Here is a 12697-nt window from a genome sequence, read left to right as displayed (position 1 = left end):
GCTTGGCTAATTTTTGTATTTTTTAGTAGAGACGGGATTTCACCATGTTGGCCGGGCTGGTCTTGAACTCCTGACCTCAAGTGATCTGCCCACCTTGGGGTCCCAAAGTGCTGGGATTACAGGCATGAGGCACCGTGCCCAGCCTCCTCTATATAATTCTTATAATTTTTAAATTTCTGGTATTGATGCCAATCTATGAAAACAGTGAGTTAAGCATCAACTATATTACTCTACAATTTTTGCAATGCTTTACTTTTTAAAAGCAAACACTGTTCTCTAGTGGCGGCTAACATTTTTGAAAATATGACTTTGTCCTTCAAATAAATGTTAAACGGTTGTCTTGTCTGCCAATCATGTTTATCTGCAGTGTAAGCTAAAGGTGATACGGCTTATTGCAAAACACGAGGGTCATCATGAAAATTAATTTCAATATTCCTGGATGTGTGTGAGCCATCAATTGTGAAAAAAAGCCTTGAGCATGAACAATGAAATCATAAATTTTCTTGCAGTCTGTTCTTTGTATAAAAGAAGAATAAAGATAAATGTAATTATGGATTGTATATTATGTCATTAATAATGAAGTGCACTCAACCCATGAAAAGGAGGAAAAAATCATGTTTGATCTGTTGATAGGAATACATACTGTAGTTCTATTGAAAACGATATTAAAACTTTAAAGAAACATAGATATAGAGGACATAAAAGCTCTAATTTATATGCAATAATAAATGAAATATAGCTGACATGTAATAAAGGATAGAAACAAAAGTATTACAGATTTAAAAAGTAGAAGGGTGAATAATATTGATCTCTTCCAAATTCCTACTCCAACATTACATGATTTGAGGTTTACTTATTGTCACAATATGTGTTGGATACAATAAAGTTTAAATTGGCTTGCTATTGCACACTCAAAAAACCTATACCATCACCACCATGGTCTTATAATTTCAGCAATGCCTTCACTCAAGACCTGGATAACCCATTGATAAATAATTACTAAAACATTTAGACATACATGGTAATCTTCAGAATGCTGGGGAGAGTCCAGAATATTCAAAAGAGGTAGGATACCCTGAAAAAAAATTACATTGTATGTGAGATATCTGTAATAAATATATATAACAAAGATTAAAATAATTATACTTAATAGCATCAAATGGTTTGAATAATAATGAAAGCATGGTATATGTAAGTTCGCTGGTGGATGAGAGTGCTGCAAGCTGGCATGGTTAGGGAAAACATAATAACTGAATTGGTATTTTTACATAAGAAAGACGAAATAATAACTGAGGAACTAACGAAACAAAATTGTATAAAATGAGATGTCATGAGCAGAGGAGATATTTGTAGCTACAAAGTCAGTTATGAACTTTGTTTTTATTGACTAGCATATGGGTGCATCAAAATGGCATGTTGACTTTAATTCAATGAGAAAGTGTGTATATAATTTTTGTCTTAAAATATACAACAGTAATAATAGAAAATTGGTTTTCAGTGGCAATTTAAATGAAAAATATGGTAGTAAACATGACCCAACAAAAAGCTTAGGGATCAGATTTTTTTAAAAGAAATTACCTGTAAAAAATCCTGATAATATTATAATTTAATCACATTTTATTGCCTTTAAAAACATAAAATATAGATGATTAGAAATTCTGCAGTTAGTTTGCACACAATTTTAGTATCTTTCTCTTCACCTCCAGATAAGGATATACTATATTAGCTATTTCAATCTTTGCAATATAAATAAGTAAGATTAATGAGTCTCAATGTAAGATAATATAAACTGTAAAGGTAAAGAGAAGCATTGCAAATTTTTCTTTACAACATACGCTAACCTTTAGAATGACAGTTTTCTTAGAAGCTGAAAGAAATGAGTGCCCAGATATTTGTGAATACGTCATTCTTTTCAAAATTCCTTTAATCTAATTCAGTAAATCTAAAAATTTTGTGTTCATAAAAACTTTTATATTTCATGGGCAATTTAAGGAATTATCTTTTCTTTAGATTATACAGGACTTTTGCTTTAAATAACCCTCTATAATTATGCCATCTTTCTGAGAAGCGAGAAAATAATCACCTTTATTGTCATTTTAATGTTCTGTGGTTCAGATGTAAAAATGTGGTTGAGAAAGAATTCAAACACTGATTTCAGAAATTATTCTGAGGAGCAAAATGTGATTTCACAGATGAAATAATATTTTTACATAAAGCCTCAATTTTCTGATGCCTCAATCTTGAAAGCACTTCAATTGGCATGAGGAGCTGGTCGGCCTACTTCTCGCAGTGATTGTTTGAAATTAACTCTGTTTTGCTTATATTATTTCCCTGTGTTCACCAGCATTTGGTCCTTGCAAAAAGCCCTCTCTGATAATGCATGTATTTATCAACAAAGTTAATATTCACTAGCAATTTTCTTCTATTTTATTTTAGAATATTTTACTTTCACTTTTGCTAACTAAGGAGAACACCAATGTTTACTCTAAATCCACTGTCTCCATTGGTATTCATTGAAAACACTAACCATCAACATTCCTTTGATCTATTGATTCTCGAAAAGGAGGTCATCTCCATTGTTGTCTTTGGAAAAATATTCACATTAATCTGGAAAATATATCACAGAATTACAGTGCTTAATCACTGAAAACTATAAAAACTGTGTTTTTTAAGGATAAAATAAGTTAAAATTTCATTTGTTGCATTGAGTTCAGAGGTTAGACCACCCATGCCTTGAGAATGTTCCTGATAAACACTGGGACATAAATTGGTAAAGTAATAATAGGGCAATTGATTGTAAAATATTGCTCTGAGAAAACATAATTTTATATATGAAAATCTTTGATAAAAATGAATTCTTTTTAATTAGGTGGAAAACTAGCCTAGTTTTGCACCCCAATACCTAAAGATTTTATCAATACAATATAATGTTCTAAATGATAGCTTAGTCTATATTTTTTCTGCATTTTTTTGTGGTATATGGTACCAGCTGATAAAAGCAATGTATTTTGTGACAATATTTTTTAGACTTACATATATATGTGTATATATGCACACATACTAACATATGATATGATTTTGCAAATATAATTACCTTAATAATTGATTATAGTTTTCGGTGCAACTATTTGTACTTTAGCAAATTACTTTTTTTTGAGATAGGGTGTTGCTCTGTTGTCCAGGCTAAAGAAGTGTAGTGGCCCAATCATGGCTCACTGCAGCCTTGACCTCCTAGGCTCAAATGATCCTCCTACCTCAGGCTCTCAAGTAGCACAGAGCACAGGTGCATGTCCACCATCCAAGCTTTCTAAAAAAATTTGTTTTTGATAGACATGGGGTCTCAGTGTGTTGTCCAGGCTGGTCTTGAACTCTGGACTCAGGTGATCTAACAGCCTTGGTTTCGCAAGGTGCTGGGGTTAGAGGCATGCACCACCACATCCAGCCTAAAAAATTACTCTTAAATAACAATCCTTGCATCAGGAAAAGAAAATAATTGTATTATCTAGTCCTTTGTATCATAGAGCAATTCTACAGTATTGCTTGTCCTGTAATTTTTCCATTAAATTAATAAAATCATCAATATAGCTCATGGTGTTAGACGATATTTTCTGATTGACATCTAAACTTTCTTTACTGACAGTTACTTTTTAAAATCATATTCTAAAGAAACAGACAGAAAGGTATAAATACCAAGCTCTCATATTTCCCTTTACAAGAAAAATAAATTAGTATATCAATTTGACTCAATATGTTTTGTATTCAAATAAGATATTTTAGTGCATGATTCTTGCTGTTAACATATTTTAAAAATATAAGTGCAACAGTTAGAGAACAAACTAACTAAATTATTGCCAATGATATCACACATTAAGAAAAATATTATTCAAAATTTTTGTTTAGAAACATGTATAATTATTCCTTTTAACACTGCAGATCACATATGAAATGCAGTCTTGCTCAAAAAGAAAAAAATTTGCTAGAATAAATTTTGTTTATACATTAGATCTAACAATAATTACAGAACATCAGTGCTGTTATCTTCACTGTTTTTATTATTTTTAAATCATAGTGATAATTATGGTAAAAATATTCTTCTGTAAAATAGATGATTAAATACAGACACACATTTGAATAACTCTGATAAATCTATTATATACAAGTGGTGGGGCTAATGTAAATATTTGTTGTTGAATATATAAAATCGTGAACTATTGTTCAAGTTTTTTATTTTTATTTTTTTTTTTGCCATTACATAAAATACATATAGGTTTATCTTTCACAGTCTTTAATATGGAAAAGATATATGTGGCAAACAAAAAGTACAAGCAATATGCCATGAATTATACCGAATTAAATATATAATAGTCTTTCTCATTTCCTTTAGGTGGTAGGGAAGTTGGAAATAAAATATTCAATTCTGCATTGCAAAATTATAAGAGAGTTAGGTTTCCCAAAAAAAATGACAAAGTGAATGAACATATTAAATTAACACTTAATATTATATACATAATGTTAAACATTGATATTATATAGCCATATTCCATGTTTAGATATAGATATTACATTAACATATCTATTCATACTATATTTTATTCACAGTATGACTATGTGTATTTGACTTGAAAATGGGAGGCCATTCAGTGCTCCTTTTCAAAAAAAGTCAAGTACAAAGTGATAAATTTGCTTTCATATCTGAATTGCTAACTTGATGATTTTATACTACAATTTATATACATAAATTGAATTTAGGTGCACATTTCATAGAGAAGTGAGGGTTTGGGTCATTGTTTCCTGCAATTAATACAAAAGTTGAAAGTCTTACACTAAGAGAAAATGAGATCACAAATATATTTTGCTTCTGTAACAAATATGATCATAAATGCATCACAGCATCATTGTGTATATATTAAATATTATTTTATGGTTATAATAAATATTATACACTTTTAGTTGAATAGAGATGATTATTAATATAACTAAACCAGTATTCCCTTTTAAATCTGCTATTATAAAAGCTTTGGAAAAAAGGTAAGGAAGTTTAAAGTGATGATACCAAGATAATTGTGACTGCTTGGAGAGATTTTATTGGTGGCATTGCTCTTTTGCATTTATGGTTGTCTGGGCTCTGATATTGGTTTTCTAGCCACAGAGACAGACTAGTCATCCCACCAAGAGTAGATTTATCTCTCAAATATTACATCCCTTCTATTGTACTAATTTACAACATCTGAAGGATAAATCCAGATTCACAATTTATTAATGTATAGTGAAAAACTAAATTATTCTATGGAAAGAATACATGTTATCTTTTGGAAAATGTTTGAATGGAAATTGCCATGTTTTCATTAGTAACTCATTTATGCCAATCATATACATGTGGGCACTTTGCTAAGCTCTCACACATGATATGTTATTTAATTCTCACAACAACACTGTAATTGAGGACTTTTACTATTGACATTTTAGAGACAAAGAAATTTATTCATAAGGTCAGGTGACTTACTGTACTCATCCATTTTCACAGTGAGGCAAAGAACTACCTGAGAAAGGGTAATTTATGGAGATAGGAGATTTAATTGATTCACAGTTCTACAGGCTGCACAGGAAGCATGGCTAGAAGGCCTCAGGAAACTTTTGATCATGGCAGAGGCTGAAGGGGAAGCAAGAACGTCTTACTATGGCAGAGTTGGAGAGAGAGAGATAGAAGGGAAAGGTAGCACACACCGTGAAACCATCAGATCCAATGATAACTCACTATCACGAGAATAGAAAGGGGAAATTTTTCCCACATGATTCAATTACCTCCCTCCAGGCCCCTCCACAAATTCAAGATGAGATTTGGGCAGGGACACAAATCCAAGCAATATCATTCCTCCCCTGGTCCTCCCGAATCTCATGTACTTCTTACATTGCAAAATATAATTATCCCTTCTCAATAGTGCCCCAGTCATAACTCATTTCAGCATTAACTCAAAAATTAATAGTCCAAACTCTCAACTGAGAAAAGGTAAGTCCCATCCATGTATGAGCCTGAAAAGTCAGAAACAAGTTAGTTACTTTTAAGATCCAATTTGATTACAGGCATTTGGTAAATGCTCCCATTCCAAATGGAAGAAATTAGCAAAAACAAAGGGGCCACAGGCTCCATGCAAGTCCAAAATACAGCAGGACAGTCATTAAATCTTAAAGATCCAAAACAATCTTCTTTGTCTCCATGTCTCATATCCAGGCACATTGATGCAAGAGGTGGGATCCCAAGGTCTTAGGCAGCTCTGCCCCCATAGTTCATCAGGGTACAATCCTGCTACTGCTTTCATGGGCTGGTGTTGAGTGCTTCTGACTTATCTAGGCATGTGATGCAAGCTGTCAGTGGATCTGGCATTCTGGGTTCTGGAGAACAGTGACCCTCTTCTCACAGCTTCACTAGGCAGTGCCCCAGTTGGGACTCTGTATGAGGCCTCAAACCTCACATTTTCCCTCTACACTGCCCTACTAGTGGTTCTCCATGAGGGCTCTGCCCATACAGTAGACTTCTGCCTGGACATCCAGGTATTTCCACACATCCTCTGAAAGATAGGTCAAGGTTCCCAAACGTCACCTCTTGCCTTCTGTGTACCTACATGCCCAACACCATGGGTAAGCCACCAAATTTTGGGGCTTACACCCTATGAAGCAATGGCCTGAGCTGTATGTTGTCCCCTTTTAGCCATGGCTGGAGCTCAAATGACTGAGACACAGGGTGCCTTGTCCTGAGGCTACAAAAAGCAAACAGACCCTAGGTCTGGCTCAAGAAATCATTTTTCTCTCCTAGGCCTCCAGGCTTGTGATAGGAGGAGCTGCTGTAAAGTTCTCTGACATGGCCCAGAGACATTTTCCCTGTTATCTTGGCTATTAACATTCAGCTCTTTAATTGTGCAAATTTCTGCAGCAGGCTTTAATTTTTCCCCCGAAATTGGGATTTTCTTTTCTACCACAATGCCTTGCTTCAAATTTTCCAAACTATTATGCTCTGCTTCCTTTTTAAATGTAAGTTCCAATTTCAGACCACTTCTTTCTTCAAGCATATGACTGTATGCATTTAGAAAAAGCCAGGGTACATCGTGAATGCTTTGCTACTTAGAAATTTCTTCTGCCAGATACCTGAAATCATCTCTCTCAAATTCAAAGTTCTAATGGTCTCTAGGTCAGGAACAAAATGTCACTAGTATCTTTGCTAAAGCATAGCAAGAGTCACCTTTACTCCTGTTCCCAGTAAGTTCCTCATCTCCATCTGAGACCATCTCAGCCTGAACTTTATTGTCCGTATCACTATCAGCATTTTGGTTAAAACAACTCAACAAATTTTTAAGAAGTTCCAAACTTTCCCACATCTTCTTGTCTTCTTCTGAGTCCTCCAAAGTGTTCCACCCTCTGCCTGTTACCCAGTTCTGAAGTCGACACTTTAAAGTAATTTTATAGCAGTGTCCCCATCTCCTGGTACCAATTTTCTGTCTAAATTTTTTTTTCACACTGTTATAAATAGCCACATGAGACTGGGTAATTTATGGGAAAAAAAAAAAAAAACTTTAATTGACTCACAGTTCTGCAGGCTGTGCAGAAATCATGGCTAGGAGGCCTCAGGATACTTACAACCATGGAGGAAGGTAAAAGGGAGTCAAGTACATCTTACAATGGTGGAGTAGGAGAGAGAGAGAGAGAAGGGTAAAATGTCACACATTTTAAAATTATCAGATCTCATGAGAACTCATTCACTATCCTCAGAACAGCAAGGGGGAAACCCTCCTCATTATCCAATCACTTCCCACAAGTTCCCTTCTCTAATTTGACATGAGATTAGGGTAAGGACACAAATCCAAACCATATTACTTACCCGAGTTTAAATTGTTAGTAGATGGCATAGCTGTAGCAAAAATCCATATTCTACTAAGTAATGTCTGTGATACTATCCTGGCAAATGTCTTATATGATCAATTGATGCACATTTTTAAAGTATGTTATGATTATAATTCATTTATCATAAAGCATTATTATTCTAGGAGCTGCTACTTACATTTAAGGTAATTTTACCTCTTTTATAATTCTCTGTGGATTGGCTTTATTGCAGTGAAAAATATGTAACCAATTTCATGGGGACAACTAATTGTATTCACTTCAAATCTTTCAAATATAAAACAAAGCTTCGCAATTTCAGACTTGCTGACCCATTAAATAAACCTTTTATAAAGGTTGATTTTTTTTTCTTTGAAAAAAACTGAACATTACCTTTCCAAATATTAAAATGTGAAGAAAATATTAATGGATTGAAAATAGTTTAGTTTCTTCCAGGCTACCAATTTTCTTCAATTGCAATATTTTAACACCTTTTTATTTTCTATTTTATTACCCATTCTTGACACCTTCAAAATGATCACCCATGTTGCAAAATGTCTAGAAATGAAAATCATAGAATGTCACATCCCATCTTAAAATTTTTCAATTATTTTTTAGGAAAAAAATCCATTATTCTTAAAATGATCTAAAACATCTTGCTTCATCTAGCTCCTCACTACATCTCACCACATGCAATAATCCCCTCAATTCTTATGTTTTTTTCTATTCAGGTACTCAAACATAGATTTTCTCCTGAGTCAACAATATAGTTATATTCCCTTTTTTTTTTTTTTTTTTTTTTTTTTTTTTTGACACAGAGTTTCACTCTTGTTGCCCAGGCTGGAGTGCTATGGTGCGATCTTGGCTCACTCCAATCTCTGCCTCCTGGGTTCAAGCGACTCTCCCGCCTCAGCCTCCTGAGTAGCTGAAATTGCAGGTGCCCACCACCACACTTGGCTAATTTTTGTATTTTTGGTAGAGACCAGGTTTCGCCATATTGGCCAGGCTGGTCTCAAACTCCTGACCTCTGGTCATCCATCCATCTCAGCCTCCCAAAGTTATATTCTCTTGTCTGCAATATTATAAACTAAAATATAGTCTAAATAAGTTAAAATTCTTCTTCATATCTGATATTAAACATGATTTCCTCTGCAAATTATTTAGAGATACGTAGCATTGACTTAACTCTTTTTGCTTTTTATACTGCTATATAATTATACACTTTGTAATCAATATTTGCTAAGTTTTTATATATGTATAACTGCTTTTGCTTTGGATTTTTGTTTTTACCTTTAGGCTAAGTATTTTATTTAAAAAGGTACATTGCCTAGTACATTATTCTCAACAGCCAGCATGTTGCCTGGCATAATGCATTTTGCTCAACCAAATAGTTCTTCTATTCAAAAGAATAGTGGGCTCAGGATCACTGAGTAGCTGGAGTTGTCACCCTAGATGACATGGCCATGTTATTTTAAAATATTAAAAGCTGTCTTTGTATGTGTATAAGTGAGGTTGCTCTATTTTACATTCTATCAAACTCTATATTCATAGTAAATGACTGAAATGTTTCCTAAATTGATTGAGTTTTAGTATCTTTTAAATCTCTTTACAGAAATATTCTATACAGCATCTGGGAAATGTAGAACTCAAAGAAATAGAAACAACAACAAAAACAAAACGAAAAACAAATTTTACTAGATTCTCCAGAACTTTTTTAAAAGGGCTTTCATAGGGCCTCGTGTGGTGACTCACATTGGTAATCCCAACACTTTGGGAGGCAGAGGCAGGTGGATCACATGAGGTCAGGAATTCAAGACCAGCCTGGCCAACATAGTGAAACCCTGTCTCTACTAAAAATATAAAAGTTAGCCAGGTGTGGTGGCATATACCTGTGATCCCAGCTACTCGGGAGGCTGAGGCAGAAGACTCACTTGAACCGAGGAAGTAGGGGCCTCAGTGATCTGAGATCCCACCACTGCACTCCAGTCTGGATGACAGACCAAGACTCTGTCTCAAACAAAAGGAGGGTTTTCATAGAATTTCATCAGTATGTTTACTGATATTAATTGGAGTAACTCAATACAATAAAATATAAAATATGATTAACAGACCTTGATATTACTCCTTTCTGAGCCAGTTTATATGCATAAAAACACAATGATATCATAAATATCCAACATTTGGCTATATAAGAAATGTGCAGATGGGATAGGGAGTTAAAAATCAGAAATAAGCATAGGTAGACACAGATAGTGAGGACTAAGCTCTGATTTTTTTATCTTGCCCAAACTGCTACCTAAGGGGCCTATGGAATCATGCCCTACAAACCATAAATTATCATCAGATGGGGTGTATTCGACCCTATCATGTCTTACTTTTCAATCTAACTCTAGCATGACATTATGAGACAAGAAAAAATATTTAACCTAAAAATACATTTTTTTTGCCATACCTTGAAATTGCCTTGCAAAGTATCTTGTGGGAAATATCCACATTCTACAGAGAATCTTCTCCCCCTCTTTGTTTTCCTTCCTTTCTTTGCAGATCCAGAAGATAACCAACTAAGAGCCAGGCACACATTTAGGTCTAGAAACATTTTACAACCGACCTTCTCTCTGAAGTCTGTTATCTGAGAGGTTCCTCTGCACAACAACACTTTGTCTCCACAATCCTTTACCTTAACCTAAACATTCCTTTCCATCCATCCCAGGTCTTCAGATAAACTCAACCAATTGTCAACCAGAAAATCTTTAAATTCGTCTATTGCCTGGAAGCCCCCACTTTGAGTTGTCCCGCGTTTCTCAATCAAACCAATGATTTTTTTAAAATGTATTTTATTGATGTCTCATGCTCCTTTAAAATATATAAAATCAAGCTTTACCCCCTCCTTGGGAAAATGTTGTCAGGACATCCTAAGAGCTGTGTCACAGGCCATGGTGATATTTGGCTCTGGAATAAATTCCTTCAAATATTTTACAGAGCTTGACTCTTTTCATGGAGAATAATCTGGCACCCAAACACATGGAGCCTCAGAGAAGAATCAGGACCCCAAAATAGTTGCTTGAAATGGGAGCTAAGGTACTAGCAGGGGCCCATTGAAGCCCCAGGGAGTTCAAGCTTCTCCTCCAGTGGAACTGGTAAGTCTTCTTGAGCCCTGGACCTCCCTTTAGTGGACAGTCCTTGATTTATTCTGAGCTTTTTTTATTAACTGGGAGGGTGTTGTTTAAGGATCCTAACTCAAGTTCAGAGATGCATTTCTAAAGAGTCTTCTCAATTGCTTTTCTCTCAGAATTAACTAAGAATAAAGAGAAAACAAGGAGAATGACCTCCTTTAGAGCACTCCGTAGGTTTTATGGCACCTCCACTTGAAGTAATATGGTCTTTATGCACAGTTTACATTAAGGGAAAAGAGTCTTAAGGTCAACTTGCAAACTATAGTTTCTAAGTTCTCATTTTCTATTTTCTTTTCTTCATGCTTTAAATCTGCTGTTACTTTTCTACTGAGATAAAAACCACTGTTTGGATCAAACGATGTTTTTTGAAACCTGGCAAGGTGAATTTATCTCATGGCTAAAGTACTGAAGTAATAGCTATGGGAAGTTTCAGTGTGTATGTGTGTGTATATATTTAAAGACCTTTATAATAGACTTCTATAATTTTATATTCAATTGGCAATTGAATATATTTTAATTTCCCTCTAGCACACCAGACTTTCTCCCCATACCTTATGATGTAAATTCTGCTCTCTGATCTTCACCTGAGTGGTTTCCTTTAAAATGCAAATTTAGGACTATTTAGCTGACAACTGCCTACAGTGATGCAACATGTCATCAAGAATTTGAAAGTCCAAAATAGAAAATAAATGGGAAAAGGAAGTCTTTTATGAATCTATAAAATACTTCTATCAGCATGCTTAAATACATCTATATATTTATGTGTGTGTACACAATATTTTGACTACTAAAAAATATGAAGAGCTCTAATTAATTGGCTTTAAAAAAAAACAAGTCAAATGATTTTTCAAGTTCACGTGACTTAAGTTGAAATCTTTACTAAACAGGCTTTAAAATTATTAGTAAGATAATATCAGCAATGTCTTTTGAATGTTAGCATTTTGTTTACATCTATTGATCAAGTGGTTTCCTGTTTATTTCTGCAAAATACTATAAGATTTGCCGTAAGTGTTATAAGATATAAAACCCAGCCCAAGAGAGAATAATCTTTGCTTGTATATGCTTACGAAATATTGTTGGCTTAAATGAAAACTGCTAAATGCTGAATTATTGGTATGAATACCTGAGAGGAGAAGTCTTCTTCCGATCAAAGGTCTTTTCTCGATTGAAGGGATCGTGGTCTCACGGGCTTCAAGGAATGAAGCCGTGGACTGCAGTGGCAAGTGATACAGCGTGGAAAAATGTGCGGACCCAAAGAGTGTGTGGTAGAAAGATTTATTAAAGCAGAAGTGAAAGTAAAGTGAAAGTGAAAGTAAAATGAAAGCAAAAGTAAGGTGAAAGTGAAGGTAAGGTTTCCACCTGGAAGGGGGCTCAGAAGGGTTGCTGTTCCTGGCTTGGGTGTCTTATGCTTATATCCCCTTATGACTCCTCTCCTTTTCCTATTTCTGTCCTATAGAATTAGCTTATTTTCAATCCGCTTGTGGGTTGGCAGGCCTGATTGGTTAAAAGCATCAGGCTGCAGCTAGAGATTAAACTCCCTATATGACTGGTTGAAGTTTCAATCCACAGCTTGCATCTGTGACTCATTTTGGCTTAGGGGAAAGTCTCTTTTGATTGGTTGAAGTTTCAATCCCTTAGCTTTCAACTATGACTTA

The sequence above is a fragment of the Macaca thibetana genome, chromosome 6, assembly GCF_024542745.1.
Source record: "Macaca thibetana thibetana isolate TM-01 chromosome 6, ASM2454274v1, whole genome shotgun sequence".
Lineage (NCBI taxonomy): Eukaryota > Metazoa > Chordata > Mammalia > Primates > Cercopithecidae > Macaca > Macaca thibetana.
This window is presented reverse-complemented; position numbering follows the sequence as displayed.